This window comes from Thamnophis elegans, chromosome Z (genome assembly GCF_009769535.1).
Source record: "Thamnophis elegans isolate rThaEle1 chromosome Z, rThaEle1.pri, whole genome shotgun sequence".
In the NCBI taxonomy this organism is placed as follows: domain Eukaryota; kingdom Metazoa; phylum Chordata; class Lepidosauria; order Squamata; family Colubridae; genus Thamnophis; species Thamnophis elegans.
The window spans coordinates 28,887,558-28,905,033 of NC_045558.1; the positions used below are offsets into that span (position 1 = coordinate 28,887,558).

At 34.7% G+C, this 17,476-nt stretch overlaps 1 protein-coding gene across 1 annotated transcript in view; it reads right to left on the reverse strand.

Moving 5' to 3' along the window:
• NEBL (nebulette) overlaps nucleotides 1-17,476 on the reverse strand; it is a 165,245-nt gene that overhangs the window by 28,051 nt on the left and 119,718 nt on the right. The gene's annotated exons all lie outside the window — the stretch shown is intronic.

Genomic DNA, 17,476 nt, shown 5'->3' on the forward strand with positions numbered 1-17,476 from the left:
CACAGACCAGTCACAGTGTGAAATTTTTCAACAGTAGTGATCCAACAAGATTTGCCACAACCAAGTGAGGAGAAAGAAGAGCACGTACAGGTGTTTTGCCACAGAATAAGTAGGGGAGAAAAAGTGATAAAGTTTGTGAGAGGAAGAGAGAATGACCATAGTCTCCCAAACCCAACTTCCAATTCCTGTAGAGTGAAGATCTTATTTCTCATGATTTTGTTATTTATTTGTTTGATATACTGGAACAGAACCACAAATAAGGAGAGTCACCTCTACTTTTTTAACCCTTTTCCAAGATCATAATGTATTCTGCACAATCCATATACATAACTTAGCAAAACAATCTCAATAACCGCATTCAGAATTTCACTTGCACACATGAACTTCTAACATGCACAGGCACAAGGCAGTGTGTGTCATCCTCTCCTGTTAAGCTTTGGGATGTGGAAACAAAAGCACCATGTGACATGTGTTTAAAAAGCCACTCAGTGAATTATTAGATAAATCATTTAATTAGTATTACGGGAAGAAATTACATTGTTAGCAATTCCATTTCATCAACCACCGTGTAAGAAGAAATCAATTCTCACCAGTTGTGTGTGCAAAGCTTTGTCTGTTAATTCAGAGTGCAACACAATATTGTTCCTTAGATCATACTACTTATGTGAAGAATCTACCCTACCATTGAGATGATGTTTTGTGTTTCTTTGACATGCCTTAACTCGGGTGTGTCTAGAATCAGGCTAGGTCTACCTTTCATTTGCTGCTGATCTCTGCTGTACTTGACCTGTAAAATACATCATTACACAAAAATATTTTTACCACAGTTAATCTTTGAAAATACTAATAATATTGTTATTATCATCAGCAGGATTGCAATAATATGTCCATTCAAAACCTGAATATCAACGATCTGATAAGTAACAGTCCATAACATTTGAATGGCTAGTGAATGTTATAAAGAAAGATTATTTAAACTTCAAAGAACTAATGGTATTATTAAAATGGAGCTTCAAAAAATGCACAACTGTTCCCACCTAATTAATGACAGTCATTAGGCCATATGGATGAATATATCTTTCTGTAGTCATTTTAAAATTTCAAAAAGAAGGATCCATTCTTGATCATACAGATAAAGGTATTAATGCAAAACAACCAAAAGAAACATGAGACAAACACCAGGACTTGCCGAGCTGATATTTTCTTGATTCTTCTTGACTCTTTCCATTTCAGGAGTGACACTCACTGAAGTACCTTTCCCAAGCTGCTCTTTATAGCACACCTAATAATTAACGATTAAAACACATATAACCTGTGATTGAACCATGTGAAGTAGTGCATTGCATTAAATAACATTTGATAGTTAAATTCCCTTTTTTCAGTTTGTTTCAAGATTATTAATACTGCATATTAAAGGATAAAAAGATTGATTTCTCTCAGTTTCACTATTTGAGGAGAGAAGGAAAATATGAACATACATAAATATTGCTAACATAAATCTAATTTACTTGAAGATGAAAGCATTGTAACTACAACTCAGTGAAAATTTATACTGTTCAAAATAAAAGTTCCTAGAAGAAAAATATATACAAAAGTAATTTTCTTTCTAAAATATTTAAAAATAGAAAGTACATAATGATTGCATGAATAATTTCATTATTCATGACAGAGGCTGACGTAAAAATCAGAAAATTATTATTAAAAATTGCAAAATGATCAAAAGTTCTTCAAAATCATGAGGAACATAATAAAAGCAAAATTATAAGAAAGCAGTGCCACTCATACTTATAAGAAAATTAGAAAATTTAGAAAATTCATAATAGCAGTATTAAGAAGAGATTTCTCTGCACCAAATTATTACAGAATTTGAAAAATGGGTATACAAAAATATCTGTATTTTGGATCTTTGATTTTATTTCACAGCACAGAATATTAATAACATCATTGCTACAACTTTTACTATTTATGCAAAGCACAATGTATAGTACCAGTTAAACTTACTGTGCTAATATTTTTCTGATTTTTCTTTACATATTCAGTCACAGGAGTCTCTGCTACTGTTATACCAGCACCTAATGTTTTCTTGTAAAGTACCTTTATTAAACAAAGAAAATAAAATAAATATACAATTTCTAGAAAACATTTGGTTGAGTGGGGAAGGATCTATTCCATTATTTGAAATTTAGGAGATATTTTAGTTTTCCATAAGATAACTAAATCAGCAGAGAAACTCCATTTTTTTAAACTGTTATCTACTAGAATGCAAAGTAGATAAAGCCTTGCATTAAAAGAGCATTCCTTTAGGTTATAGCACTACTTAAAATGCTTCATAGCATGTGAGCCCAAAACACATAGGATACGTGAGCCCAAAACAACACATTTCAAAGTGATTAGAAGAACCTTCTATGCTGAGGACGGAAACTAATTATTCATTGAGATTTGGCTTTTAATGTTCCTACAGATAGATAACTTTGGGATGAACCTGAATTCAATATTAAATTTAGCATCAAGGCACTATATTTTATCATCTGCCCTTAGACAAGAAACTGTAACAGTCTTATTTATATCAGAATTGTGCAACAGAATACTTGTCTCACATTTCCTGAAACTTTTCTCTTAATTTTCATCAAGAGGCAATCAGAGCTCCTCATAGAAACTTTAAAGCATTTTAGATTTCACTTTGTTGTTGCTAAATGGCACAAATTATGCTATGGCTGATGGGTTTTTTGTTTTTGTTATATGTTGCATATATCCATCATTTTATTTGATAAGCAATGCCATCATGGTGAACATAAGGATTGACAAAAATCGTGTCAGTGTTGAGTATGTAATAGAAGACACAAGAGAAGAAAATTGGTTATGGAGTTCCTAATCAGCAACCATGTAGTAATTACATCCTATTGGGTGAAATGTTTCTCACTTTAGGTTATAGAAAACACCATTGGGAGAAATATTAAATAATTTATTAAATAAATGAAAACCTCATAAAATTCATGATTCATTTCAGTCTAGAAGTTTTCTAGAGTCCTCATTTGATTCATGAAACTGTAACTAACTCCATTCATTCAGTGGTACTATAAACTTTTGAGTGCCCTAAAATAGCTTAGACCACTTAATCTACTTGGTAATTTTTTATACAGAACTTTAGAATCAGAATAATAGTGTCGAAGGGACCTTGGAGGATTTCTAGGCCAACCACTTGCTCAGGCAGGAAACCCTATACCATTTCAGACAAATGGTTATCTAATCTCTTCTTAAAACTTCCAGTGTTGGAGCATCCACAACTTCTGGAGGCAAGTTTTTTCATTGATTAATTGTTCTAACTGTCAAGAAATTTCTCCTTAGTTCTAGGTTGCTTCTCTCCTTGATTAGTTTCCACCCATTGCTTCTTGTCCTGCCTTCAGGTGCTTTGGAGAATAGCTTGACCACCTTCTTCTTTGTATCAACCCCTTAGTTATTGGAACACTTCTATCATGTCACCCCTAATCCTTCTTTTCATTAAACTAATCATACCAATTCCACCATTTGTTCTTTATATGTTTCCAATCCCTAAATGTCTTTGCAGCTCTTCTCTGCACTCTTTTTAGAGTCTCAACATCTTTTTTGCATCATGGCAACCAAAACTGGATACAGTATTCCAAGTGTGGCCTTACTAAGGCATTATAAATTGGTACTAACATTTCACGTGATCTTGAGTCTATCCCTCTGTTAATGCAGCCAAGAACTGTGTTGGCTTTTTTGACAGCTGCTGCACACTGCTGCCTCATATTTATGTTATTGTCCACAGAACTTCAAAATCTCTCTCACAGTTACTACTATTGAGCCAATACCACCTATGCTATAAGTGTTAATTTGGTTTTTCTTTCCTAAATATAGAATCTTACTATTGAATTTAATTTTGTAGATAGTGCCTAATTATCACACCTGTGAAGAAGATCCTTATGAATCTTAAGCCTATCTTGTGGAGTGTTGTCTATTCCTGCCAGCTTGGTGTCATATGTAGGTTTACTGAGTTCCCCATCTATCTATTCATCCAAATCATTGATAAAGATATTAAAGAGTATTGGCCCTAATTATTAATAACTAAAAATATTAAAAAGTACTAATTAGTAACTAAAAGTTCCTTTTCCCTCCCTATTAACTTTTTAAATAAATAAATACTATGATATGACATTCACACATTCTTTAATTCTTGCCTCTCTGGCCAAATTTAAATAATTTTAAGCAGGGATTGGTTCTGGAAATCACTACTGCTGGTTTGCTCGTGGTCGCACCATGCGTGCTATGCGCACATGCATAGCAGAATAAAAATTGCTCTGTGCATGTGCAGAAGCAAAAAAAATGGGCCATCGCTCAGGGAACCGGTTTGGGGGTGTGGCAGGCCTGGATTGCTGCTAGTTCCAGTGACCCAGGCCACCAAACCACTATGAGTTCACCTGAACCGGTCCAAACTGGTAGGCCACCACCACTGATTTTAAGGCAGACTTTCTTAGTCTGCATCTTATTAACATATTGTAGGACCTCAATTCCTAAGATGCTTAGTCTGCTTGGACAAAATCCTACCATCTCTACTTTAAATACTTAAAATAAACTATAGTAAATATTTCTGAGTATAGATACAGGCTTTCCAGATACAAAAATCATCTGATTTTTGATAGAAAAAAAGAGTTGAGGGGAGGATGTGACAGAAAGGGGGGGAAGGAGGAATGGAGAGAGAGAGGGATGGAGAAAAAAAGAGATCAACAAAAATATCAATTTGCATTTACGTCAATTTTGTGAGTTATGCTTACTGAATCTCAGTTATTTGCAGTTACATACCAGTAGATGAAAAGTTTAAGATACATGTAAGGTTTACCTGAATTAAATTAAATTAAATACATTTTAGTCACATATTGACACACACGCGTGGTTTTTTTTCATGGAAACAATATAAAACCAGATCCCACTTCAAAATATTAATTCCAAAGATGCATTTTGTACCAGAGAATTTATACACTGCGTTTGGAAATAATATGCATATTTCTACCATGTTCTGAAACACAAGAGAATTAATTCAATGCTACATATTGCAAAATATGTCTCTAATAATTACTGCTACTTACAGTACTGATATTTCTTTGTGCATTTTTAATCCTCTCAATTTCTGGAGTATTTGGCACAGCAGAATAAGTACATAGCATCTTCACTGCTTCATCTTTATACTTCTTCTGAAAAATTATCCCACCATTTATTATACACACTTAATATACAACATTAATTGGCAGCTTAAATTGACTTAAATTTGTTTCCATCACTCTGATTACCATTAAAAGATTCATTCCCACTGTCAGGTTTAAATAAACTGGACCATTGTAAACTGAGCATTAAAGTCTAAATAATTAATTCTAGACTGTTCAGTTACCCCAAGTTCCAAGAACTATATGTTCTTAAAAATAAGACTCCTACCAGAATAGGCACCCCTATACCCAGGAGAATATCCCTATTCTATGAATGATTAATTATTCTTAATTATTATTAATTACTGCTCATTCTCTACTCACCTGACTAGCTATTTCAGATGCTTTCCTTGCTCGTTGTATGTCTGGAATATCTGGGCCTATTAGCATTCCTTTCCCTTTGATTTCAGTCTCCAAATCCTTCGTGTATTCTTTCTGCAAGACATAGCACATTAAAGAATTCTGAAATATATGCAACCTTTAGTCATTTGTATCCATATTTGTATGAGCTTTCGAAGATTTTATTGTAACACAGACTAGATTTCTGATTCCTGCTTGTACTTCCATAGAATTTAGTTTTATTATTTTTGTATGTTTTCTATTCTCAAAAAAAAATTAAAAACACATTTTAAGGGACCATTATACTTTATTTTCAATGCCACTGAATGGTCTGTACTGGACTAACCTGGCTTGCAAGTTCATTAGCTTTTTTTGCTCGTTGTATATCAGGCGTGTCCATGCCCACTTGCATTCCCTTTCCTTTAATTTCCATTTCTAGATGTTTCTTGTATTCTTTCTATAAAGAATAGAACATGAAATAATCAGTTCTACCGGTAAAACAGCTTCAGCTTTTATACAGAACTTTCTTTAATCTATGGTGCTTTTATTAAGTGATATACTAGAACAGAGTGTCAAACTCAAGGTGCTTAGATGTGGCATGGGGGAGCCACCCTGGAAACAGAGAAGGACCAGCCCATGGTGCCTCTGCCAGTGAAAACAGACTTCAGAAAGGCCACATGTGATCCTCGCGAGTTCCATTTTCGCTGGCAGGGGGTTGCCAAAAACCTGTTTTTGCTGGCAGAGTGCTCAGGCCGCCACAGGCACCCCCGATGTGAGTGATGTCAAGCTGGCCACACACCCTGGTCATGTCCCCCTGCCACCCCTGAGATCAAACACAACTCTGATGCTGGAGTCCTCAATGAAATTGAGTTTGACACCCCTGCAATAGAAGATCAAAATGTTTTATACATTCAGAACAAGTGGACTATAGGAAACATTTTGATATATTTTTCATATCCTTTTACTATCTAAAAATAGTAATTATAAAAAGTCTAGAGTATCCTATCCCATCTTGAACTTGTTTACCATCCTAAGTTTTTAATGCATATGAGGTTGAACACATGATAAAGAACCAGAGCCTGTGATTTCACACTGTTGTAAAAAATAATTTTAACAATAACAACAGTGTATTAAATTTATATGCTTTATAGGAGGTGACTAGAAACCTGAATTGCATTCTAAAGAAAACAAGCAACCAGCTTGCAAAGGTGAGTTGTTACAGGGGCATAACAAGGCAGGGCCATAACTTCTGCATTGATGTATTCTGAACCACCTTCATCTGGGCAATTTTCAAGGACAGAACCATTTAGTCAACCTATGAGTTGGCTAGGGCTTGAGTGATGGTATGAAGGGGTCCCCAATCAGTTTACTAATAGCAATATAATGTAGTAATATCATACACTAAGTTATAATGTATAGAATTATGCTTTAAAAATATCTTAAGCAAACCTGGCTTGCAATTTCAGATGCTCTCTTTGCTTGCTGCATTTCAGGAGTATCAGTGCCAACTTGCATCCCTTTTCCTTTAATTTTGGTCTCCAGATCTTTCCTATATTCTTTCTGTGAATATAAGAATATATACTGTAAACTCACAAGAATCATTTTGGGGATGGGAGGTGGAGAAAATAATTTTTAAAGTATACACATATTGATAGTCCTATGACCTGTACAAGAAGAATTGAGGGTTTATTCTCTGAAATAGGCTGTTTCAAAATTGTAAAATGTATAAGTCTACAATAAAAATGTTTGAGAATTGCCTACTTAAAAAGTCATTATGTGGTCCTCTCTCTCTCTCTCTCTCTCTCTCTCTCTCTCTCTCTCTCTCTCTTTTTTTTTCTCTCTCTCTCCCTCCCCCTGCCTCCCTCTCTGTCTCTCTTCCTCCTCCCTTCCTCTTGTAACTTATAATAGTATTAATTTCTAGTAAGATATTTAGTTTTGGTATATTTGTCTACCAATATTTTTAAGCATATAAGGAACGCTTCATTACTTTGAATGAAATTTTATATTATGTCAAGTATTATTTACTTGTTTAAATATAAATAATTAATACAAAATGAATGCATGTAATAATATTCTCATATACATATCTATTCTGGCTGTTCAAGAGCCATTACTGAAGGATACAAGTCTCCTGTTTCAAACATGTGGGATTAGTCCCTCATTCTACCAATAGTAGGAAACTTCATGGGGACTATGTTGCTGAAAATGAAGGGCTCATCCACCATCCTTAAATTATTTAAGACAAGAGGTGGACATTATATATCTATAGAACTTAAATTATTTGAAGCGAAATAACTTCTTTATGGTGTCCATCTGTGCCCTTTCTCCAATTTTGCACCATTAGAACTCATTTAATCCAAATGTCTAAGATCAGCCCACAATTTAATGCCACTATGAGAGTAGAGACAGACCTCATTAAAGGCTAAAATGTGGATAACAATTACTCAACTATTGGCCCAGACATTTCCTTTTTCCCATTGGCCTTGTCCCACTAACCACGAGGAATGGTTTTCAGACTGCATGGAAAAAGGCAGTAGCAATTAAATTATAATTCTTGGACTTGTCTCCAGATCTTATATTCATCAAAAGATATGATGAGGCCAAAACACACATGAAACAGTGGGTTGCAGACACAGAGTGACAATAAGATCCAGCCATACCCCCAAATTTTATTGCTAGTGACTCAGCAGACATGTTGCCTCTCCTGTGGCATAACTAACTAATCTTGAAGTTCCTAACCAGTAAGCTTTATGCTAGCATGATACGATGCCTTGCCTCAAGCTGCCCTTGAAGGTCAATACAGGAAGTTTCCCTACCTAGAGAAATAATGTTCCAGTAGCTCTGGGTAAACAGAAAACTAGACTATGTACTTCTTTGGGGCCTCTATTACAGATGCATTCATACAGGGCCTCATCTTATGCTTATAGCATAAATATCTAGGACTCACAAGACAATTCTACACTTCCCTACTGCTTTCAGATACTAAAGCTGCTATAACATTTTAAAATAAATTTGTTTGTTTGTTTGTTTGTTTGTTTATTCACACACTCACTCATTCAATTTCTACAACTACCCACCTCATTCAATGTCTCTGGGCGGATTGCAATTCAAAAAATATATTAAAATTAAAAAAATTAAAAATATATTAAAACAATAAAAAACACCAAAATCATTCAGATTAAATACAAATAGGAGCAAGATTTTATATTGCCTGGTTCAGTACAGCAGGGTTCAAAATCCATCAAATGATGACCAGTGCCATAATGAAATGCTCTTAATGAGCATTTAGGTCATTATTATAGAATACTGTGATAAATTTAATCTGCCCACATATTGCATTTATGTTCCCTACACCCATCTCCTACTTCTCCTTTAGATGCCTTTTCCTGTTTTATATACCAACCCTCTTTATGCCGGCCTCGCCCGCTGGGTTGAATCCTCCGGGCGGACCGCATGGACCCCACCCATTTACGTCTTAATGGTTTCACGCCCTCTTAACTCTCACTTCAAAGTTCTTTTCAACTTTCCCTTACAGTACTTGTCGACTACCGGTTTCATGCCGGTATTTAGCCTTAATAATAAAGACTGTAATAAAGATTTAATGTGCATTATTTGTTCAAATCAACTTCTTTGCTTGCCTTCTTCTCATTCTGAGTTTTTATGGAGAAAGGGAGCAGAACTATAATATAAATCTTTCTGCAGTACTCAGAGGTGCAGAATTTTGCATCAAGCCTTGTGTCAGTCCCAACTTACCTAAAATCATTTCACAGGATACATTAATTCGGGGTGGCATAGAATCCATCTGAAGCATGCTGTCTGGATTTGGGAAAAATAGATGCATGCACTTCATTTCCATAATAATTTGAAGGACATCCTCTTTTACTGACCTCACTAACAATTTCAGATGCTTTCTTTGCTCTTTGGAAGTCGGGAGTTTCTAAAATAAGTTTCACTCCTCTTCCCTTTATTTCCTGTTCCAGATCTTTTCTGTATTCTTTCTGTTATTTAAACAAAAGATACAAGCATATTCAAATACTGTAAAACACATTTTCCACTTAGTACAAAACTAAGAATTTATTTCATTTAGATACTTTGTGTGGGCAAACTTTCCGTGGCATTTATTAAGCTTTACAAACTGTATCTACCTCATTTAGAATCTGAGCTGCATTTTTCACTCTGATCAAATCTGGAGTATCTTCAAGTATTGCCAGTCCTTTTCCTTTTGTTCCTTCTTCCAAATCTTTTCTATACTCTTTCTGAAGTAATAAACAAAAATCAACTTTAAATAGTGAGCAACATCTTAAAAAGTAAAAAAAATAATCTTTCATCGTAAATAGTTTGAGGTGAGTTAAGGATATTTATATTTATCATAGTTAAAACAGAACTGAGAAATCAAAAAAGTGCAAACACTGTAAGATAATCTTTATCTTGCTCCTGAAAAAAGGAAACATTATTTTACTTATATACTATGGTACCGTTACATGGTTATTTTATAAAATCATAAGAGCTTCTATTCTGGATGGCTTTCAGGATTACAGACAAGTAAATGACCCTGTCACTCAAATTCTGTTAATGCTATCATTATTCACAAAGGATCACTAAATGCAACACAAAAGGCACTTATCCATAAATCAGAGTTATGTAGCACAATGAGCTCTTGTGATTGAAATGAGCACATAGATGGATATTATACAAAACTTGGCAGAAAAGGCAAGGCTTAATTATTTCAGTCTTGTCACACTTTATCCAGAAGAGGAAATAGACAACTTATACTTTTCTCTCTAACCAAGTGGTACCATTTTAGTTTTATCTTTTGGGCATCTTCAAATTCTAAGCAGAAACTCCATTCAGTCATCACATAAATCTCACTTAATGGAATTTTACTATGATAAGGAGATATAGACAAATTGAGTAAACAATCATAAGCCTATAAAAGCTTGAAATTGGAGTAAATTTATATATTTAAATCTAGATAAACAATAAAATTTGACAAGTTGCCATAAACATTTGTTTCCATACTGTTCATTTGTAAGTTCAAAATATGGCTTGGCTCTAATGTATACCACACACAAATTGTGATGTGCTGAAATATCTTAATTGAGATTTAATATGTAAAAAAAAAACCTGCAATTATTGTTTTTATATAATTCTTCAGCAACCTCATTTTTCAATTATCTACTATGTATAATTACAACAAAAGGAAAAAACTGAAACAAAAAGGAAGACAAACATGATAGAATTTAAACAATATAATGACAAAATTCATCTTCTGTTTGTAAATGTTACCTCTTTTAGTAAATCCGTTACGTGTTTCACATGCAAGAATTCTAGAGTCTTGTCTAAGTCCAAGGCTGCTCTCCCTCTGATTTTTTCTTCGAATTCTTTTCTATACATTTTCTGTGTTCAAAACATAGTTTTTATTATATATACTTTATTCATTAAACATGAAACTTAGCCAACTAACCAATCAAAAATGCATCACAAATACCATTGACTGGTACTGATGGTTGATATGGGTTGCTGCCAGCCTCCTAGGTATCAACCAAGTACCTGCTTAAAATATATGATGTTCCTAGTAGCGCAGTTTTTTGCAGTTCCGCTAGTGTTATTGCAGGAAGCTGCAATTTGTTGGTGTATATTATTATTATATACTTTATTCATTAAACATGAAACTCAGCAAACTGAACATTCAAAAATGCATTACAAATACCAGTGACTGGTGCCAATGGTTGATACTGTTTGCTGCCAGTGTCCTATATATCAACCAAGTACCTTCTTAAAATATAAGATGTTCCGAGTAGCGCAGTTTTTTAAAGTTCCACTAGTGTCATTGCAGTAAGCTGCAACTTGTTGATGTATCGTGTAAAATTCTTGGACATGGTGCCAAGTGCCCTGATGACAATGGGTATCACCATTACATGTTTCATCCATAGCCATGTAGTTTGGATCGCCAGGTCGCGATATTTCATTATTTTTTCTAGTTCTTTTTCTTCTACCCTGGCATCTCCAGCAATATCAATAAACTGTACAGTTCAGCCCATTACAACCATGATATCTGGCGTGTTGTGCTCCAAATGATGATCCATTTGTATTCAAAAGTCCCACAAGATCTTCACCTTCTCATTTTCGATAATTTTTTCCACTTTATGTTCCCATGACTTTCTGGATATAGGTAAATCATATTTTTTACATAGTGACCAGTGGGTTAATATAGCAACTCGGTCATGTCTAGCTTTGTAATCAGTTTGTGCAGTTTTGCTGCATTCACATATTAAATGTGAAACAGTTTCGACTTTGTTATTGCAAAGTCAGCAATTTGGGTTGTCAGTGGATTTTTGTATCTTCGCTTTCATGGCATTAGTTTGTAGTGCTTGTTCTTGAGCAGCCAGTATTAAACTTTCCATTTCTTTCTTGATAGTTCCCATCTTAAGCCACGTCCATGTCAAGTTGTCATCACATTTTCCTCCAATGTTTTTCAAGTGCGTCCATGCAAAGCTTTTGTTTTCCATCTATTTAATCTGTCATCCAGCTGTTTTTCCTTATATTCTGCCTTTGTTCCTGTTGTTTTTATGCTGTTCTCCATTTTCACAGCCTGTAGCAATTTTTCTGTACTTTGGTTCACATAATCGTTTAAACTTCATTTTTCTTCTTCTACAGTTTGATGGATTTGCAATAGCCCCCTCCCCCCTATTTTTCTTGGCGGATACAGCCTGTCAATGTCACTTTGTGAATGTAAAGCATGGTACATATTTAAAACTTTGTGTGTTTTCCAGTCCAAGTTTTCCAGTTCAGCAAGAGTCCAGTTGATTATTCCAGCTAAGTAGCGTATCATTGGAACTGCCCATGTATTAATGGCTTTAATTATGTTTCCAGTATTCAGCTTTGAATTTAATATTTTGCAGACCCTCTTGATGTATTCCTTTTATGTTGATTCTTTGACTTTTCCATTCAAGATGTTATCTGCTTCCAATATGCCTAGGTACTTGTAACCATCATCCTTTGCTAATGCTTTCAGTATATTTCCATTTCCCAGTTCTATTCCTTCTTTCCTCACCGCATGGATAATATAGCACATTTTTCAATCCAAAGCTCATTTTGATGTCCCTGCTGAACAGTTGAACTGTGTTGAGTATTGATTTAAGTTCAGTGGGGCTTTTCGCATACAATTATTATTGTTGTTGTTGTTGTTGTTGTTGTTGTTGTTAATATCCTCCGACGTTACCTTAACAGTTCCTAGGTCCTTGGTTAGAACTCGAGCTGTTATAAGTGTTGTTGTTGTTGTTGTTATTTCCTAATTTAGAGCAAGAACATTTTATAGAATGATCTCAAACATACTTTACAAAGTATAATTTAAACACTTGCGAAAAGTGTGGATCTAAAATAATTACTGTCATTTGGGATAAGGATAACAAGATCCAAAGTTTTGCTTTACTCATTCCATATGTCTAAGAATACTCTGAACCTGTTTTCTGAAAGGTATCACACAGTATAGCAAAAATGTGAAGATATTTGAAAAAGAACTTTATACTACATCCAGCTGATTTGCTGCTCAACAAGTCCAGTCTTCTACTGAGTGAACCTAAAACCAAAGACTAGATTCAAATATTGGACTGTTATCACAATCATTTGCACTGATACACAAACCTCTTATTTAGATGCTGCTTCAGCACAATACTTTTGTTACTACACTATATAGATAGCCCTTGATTTACAATTCATTTAGTGACCACCCAAAGTTACTATGGCACTGAAAAAAACTACTTATAACTGTTATTCACACATATGACCATTGCAGCATCCTCATGGTCCTGTGACCAAAATTCAGACTGATTCCTACTTATGAAAGTTGCAGTGTCCCGGGGACATGTGATCATCTTTTGTGACTTCTGACAAGCAAAGTGAATAGGAAAGCCAGATTCGCTTAAAATCTGTGTTACTGACTTAACAATTGCAGTGATTCACGTAACCATTATGGCAAGAAAAGTCATTACATGTGCCAAAATTTACTGAACAAATATCTCACTTAGCAATTGAAATTTTGGGTTCAATTGTGGTCGTAAGTCAAGAACTACCAATAATAATAATTTCCAAAAACATTTCACTTACTTCACTTTGAAACTTTTGAGCTTCCTTTGAAATTTGGTATATTGGTGTGTCCATAAATTCTAGCATAGACTTGCCTTTTGATTTTTCATATTTCTCTTTATATTTAACCTAATAAAAAGATTAGACATCAAAATCAATTTAAAAATCAATAGCCTTTTAATTTATCTATATACCCATTAGAAACAAAGCTTCCACATGAAAGGAATTCTCCTTTTATCTATAGAAAAATATATATTTGCATGTATATTTCCTTTCTTTTATGTATATGTTTTATTTGTAATTTTCCTTTAACACCCATACATACTTTTTGGACAATGCATTGACTGGGTCAATATACTTTTTACACAATGCTAACAATAATAATACAATTAAATATATAGACCATATTTTTCAGAGTATAAGATGCTCTGGAATATAAGACGCACCTTAGTTTTTGGGGAGGACAATAAGAAGAAAAAAAATTCTGCCTCTGTCTACCAGCATTCATGGTATTCCACTGGCACATGGTAACAAGGTCATCCAATGAATAGGCAAAGCAACTAAGTCAGCCAATGAGGGCTATTTGGACTCTAAAATTTGCCGTGTGAGCAACAAGGAGACAGGAAGGTGAGAACTGAAAGCGAAGCTGCTTGTGTTCTGCTTGTATTTACTGCTACCTTGGAAAACCTGTTTTTGATAATGTATTGTATATTATTATTATTATTATTTTGAATCCTGCTGCATCAGTTACTTGTGTGTGCTTTCTGTATGTGATTACTGCTGCAAACTCTGACCAGCCAGGTCAGCTTCAGCACTTATTACAGCCTAATTCAGCACAGTTGATTGGTGAGTGGATTGGACTGCCAAAATACCCCCAATCAGCTGTTCCAGGCTACACGGATTGCCACAGACCATTGCTGCCTACATGCCTCGCGTTTTTGGCCTCTGGTGGTGGGGGTTACATTTGGTGTATAAGACACACAAAAAATTTTACCCTCTTTTTTTTTGGAGGGGGAAGGTGCGTCTTATACTCCAAAAAATATGGTGATACATATATGATACATTTTCACAATTTGTGCTCATAAAAATTACTCAATATTCCAATATAATTCCTATATTTTAATTTTATATTACCAATATTACCAATTCTTAATAAGTTTGATCAGCCCTGTGATGGTATCTTAAGTCCTCTGAATTTGTAATCTTTAGAAACTATAACTTTAAATATATTTTTTACACACTGTTAATAATAATAATACAATTTATTGTATTAGTGAGAGGGAATGTAAGGAGGGTGAGATGGAGGGAGGGGGAGATGTCTGAGGGGGAAGGGAAGTAGAAGAGGGGAATGCTGGAGGGGTGAAATGAAAGTTGGAGGGGGAGAAGAGAGGGTGTATGGGGGAATGAAGTGTCATGTTGGGTTTTTTTTTTTCTCTTTTTTTTTTACGCACAGTATATAAGTGATTGTATAAAATGAAAATGAAAATGAAATAAATAAAAAAGCCACTAAAAAATAATAATACAATTTAGATGTACCTAATAATACTCTTCCATCTTCTATTCTTAATATGCTTATGGTTCTAATACATTATATTATATGTCAATAAGTATACTATTTCCCCCATTTCTACTTCTACTTTTTTCTCTTCATTTTTAGTACAATCACCATATTGTCAGATATTTTATTTCTCTCCATCCTCTCTTAATCTTTTTTGAATTTCATAATTTATTGATGTTTGATAACTATTTTATATTTCTCTCTTTGAATCTTATATCTCTTCCTTGCATTTTTATACAAAGTAAATATTCTTTCTGCCTTGTCTCTTGTTTTAATTTTGCTGCACTATTTGAGTACCCATCCATGACCCTTTCATTATTTTTGGGACTTTCTATTTTCTATTTTCCCTCTTTTCTATTTTAAGCTCTTAAAAAGTTCCCTAATTCTTACTATTTATGATTACTATCTCTTCAAATCTTTGTTTTCTTGTAACTTATTTACATTTTTCTCCTCCACCATTCCTTCTAGTTTCTCATCTGTCTTTTGACTATTATGTTCATCTTCCCCCCCCCCCATTTGTTGGAAGTTTTCTACACTCGCCTCTTTATCTTTAAATTGTTCCATAATCTCCTTACGATTCTTTGTCACATTTTCATAAATACTTTTATGCATCACTAACATTTCTTCATATACTTCTGTTATTCCTGTTGTGACATTTTGTGATAGTTTGGTATATTAAAAATTACTCAATATACCACTAAAATTTCAGTACCTTAATACCCCAAAACTGCCCCCCCAAAGCCCATCATTAGTACAATTTGGTCAATACCAAAATTATACCTTCAAATCCTCTTAGTTTATGGTCCTTAAAAGCTATAATTTGATAATTTACACTCTTTATGATTTTCAGTTTGCACCTTCCCAATTGTCCAAATTTTAATGTCTCCCCCCCCCCCATCCCCTTCTATCGCTTTTCTTCTTTTGCCTCTGTCAAGTAATGTTAGTAAACCAAATCCAGCTTGGCCCACCAGGTTTCCTCAAATTTTTCAAATCCATCTTGCAATGAACAGTTTCAGTAAAGTTTTGGTATTTACAGTTCAGTTTGCCTGAAAGATCTTCAAAAAACTCATTAAATATTTCCAAGGTTCCAAATTACCTACTAAGATAGAGTAAAGGTTAAATGGCCTTCCAGATGTTGTTTACTTTCTCTCCTTTCATCACTTTCATTTGTTTCCTACATTGCAGTAATCTTATTCCTCCGGTAGCTGGCTCTCCTGCTCTCAATTCCAGCATTGAACAAAGTGTACAAGTCAAAACAGCTGATTGTCAATCAATCCAGGGGATTAAAGATAGTTTTTAGAAAAGCAGTTTCTCCCAATAATCACTTTTCACAGTATTGTTCAATTTTTCCAGGCTTTCTGTATGAAAAGCATCCTTTAGATATTTCTTTTGCATCTGAGTCTTTAATCTTTAATCTTTCTCTGTAGTCTTTAGTCTTTAATTCTTCTCCATAAATCCAATCACCACTTTCTTAACGTTTGGAGATTGTTTTTTGAAATTTTTAATTTGGGTTAAATCTCTAAGGTAAAAGTGGGAAGTTATCACACCCAGTTTCTCTGCTCTGTCCATGGACCACTCCAGCACAAAATCTTACTGTCCCAGTTGTCCCAGCAATAGCAGTAGACTTATATACCGCTTCATAGGCCTTTCAGGCCTCTCTAAGCGGTTTACAGAGAGTCAGCATATTGCCCCCAACAATCTGGGTCCTCATTTTACCCACCTCAGAAGGATGGAAGGCTGAGTCAACCCTGAGCCGGTGAGATTTGAACCGCTGACCTGCTGATCTAGCAGTAGCCTGCAGTGCTGCATTTAACCACTGCGCCACCTTGGCTCTTGGCAGCTTGTGACTGCCATTCAGGGAATCTTTCTTTGGATCAATGAGGAAATTGCGCTTACATCGTGATCGATGAAGCACCTCTCCTTCCTTCACTACCCCTCCAGGGCAGCTTGACAGTGGCCGGCTGCATTTTACGGAGCCTGGCAGAGTTCTGCTATTTTCCAGCCATTCCTGCTGCGACGTCAACTGGAAGTTTCCTTATATTTCTTTTCTTTTATGTGTATTCAATATCTTCCACCCTTCATTTTATACAATCCACCAATATAAATGTTATATCAAGCACATGCACTTCCAAGTTTATAGAGTATGTGGGCATACCTGACTTTGCAGGACTGCGTTTTCTTTGTGGTGCAGCTGTTCAGCAGTATTCACTTCAAAATTATAGAGCCCTTTAGTTTTCTCAAATAGTTTCTTATATTCATACTGAAAAAAGTAAATATA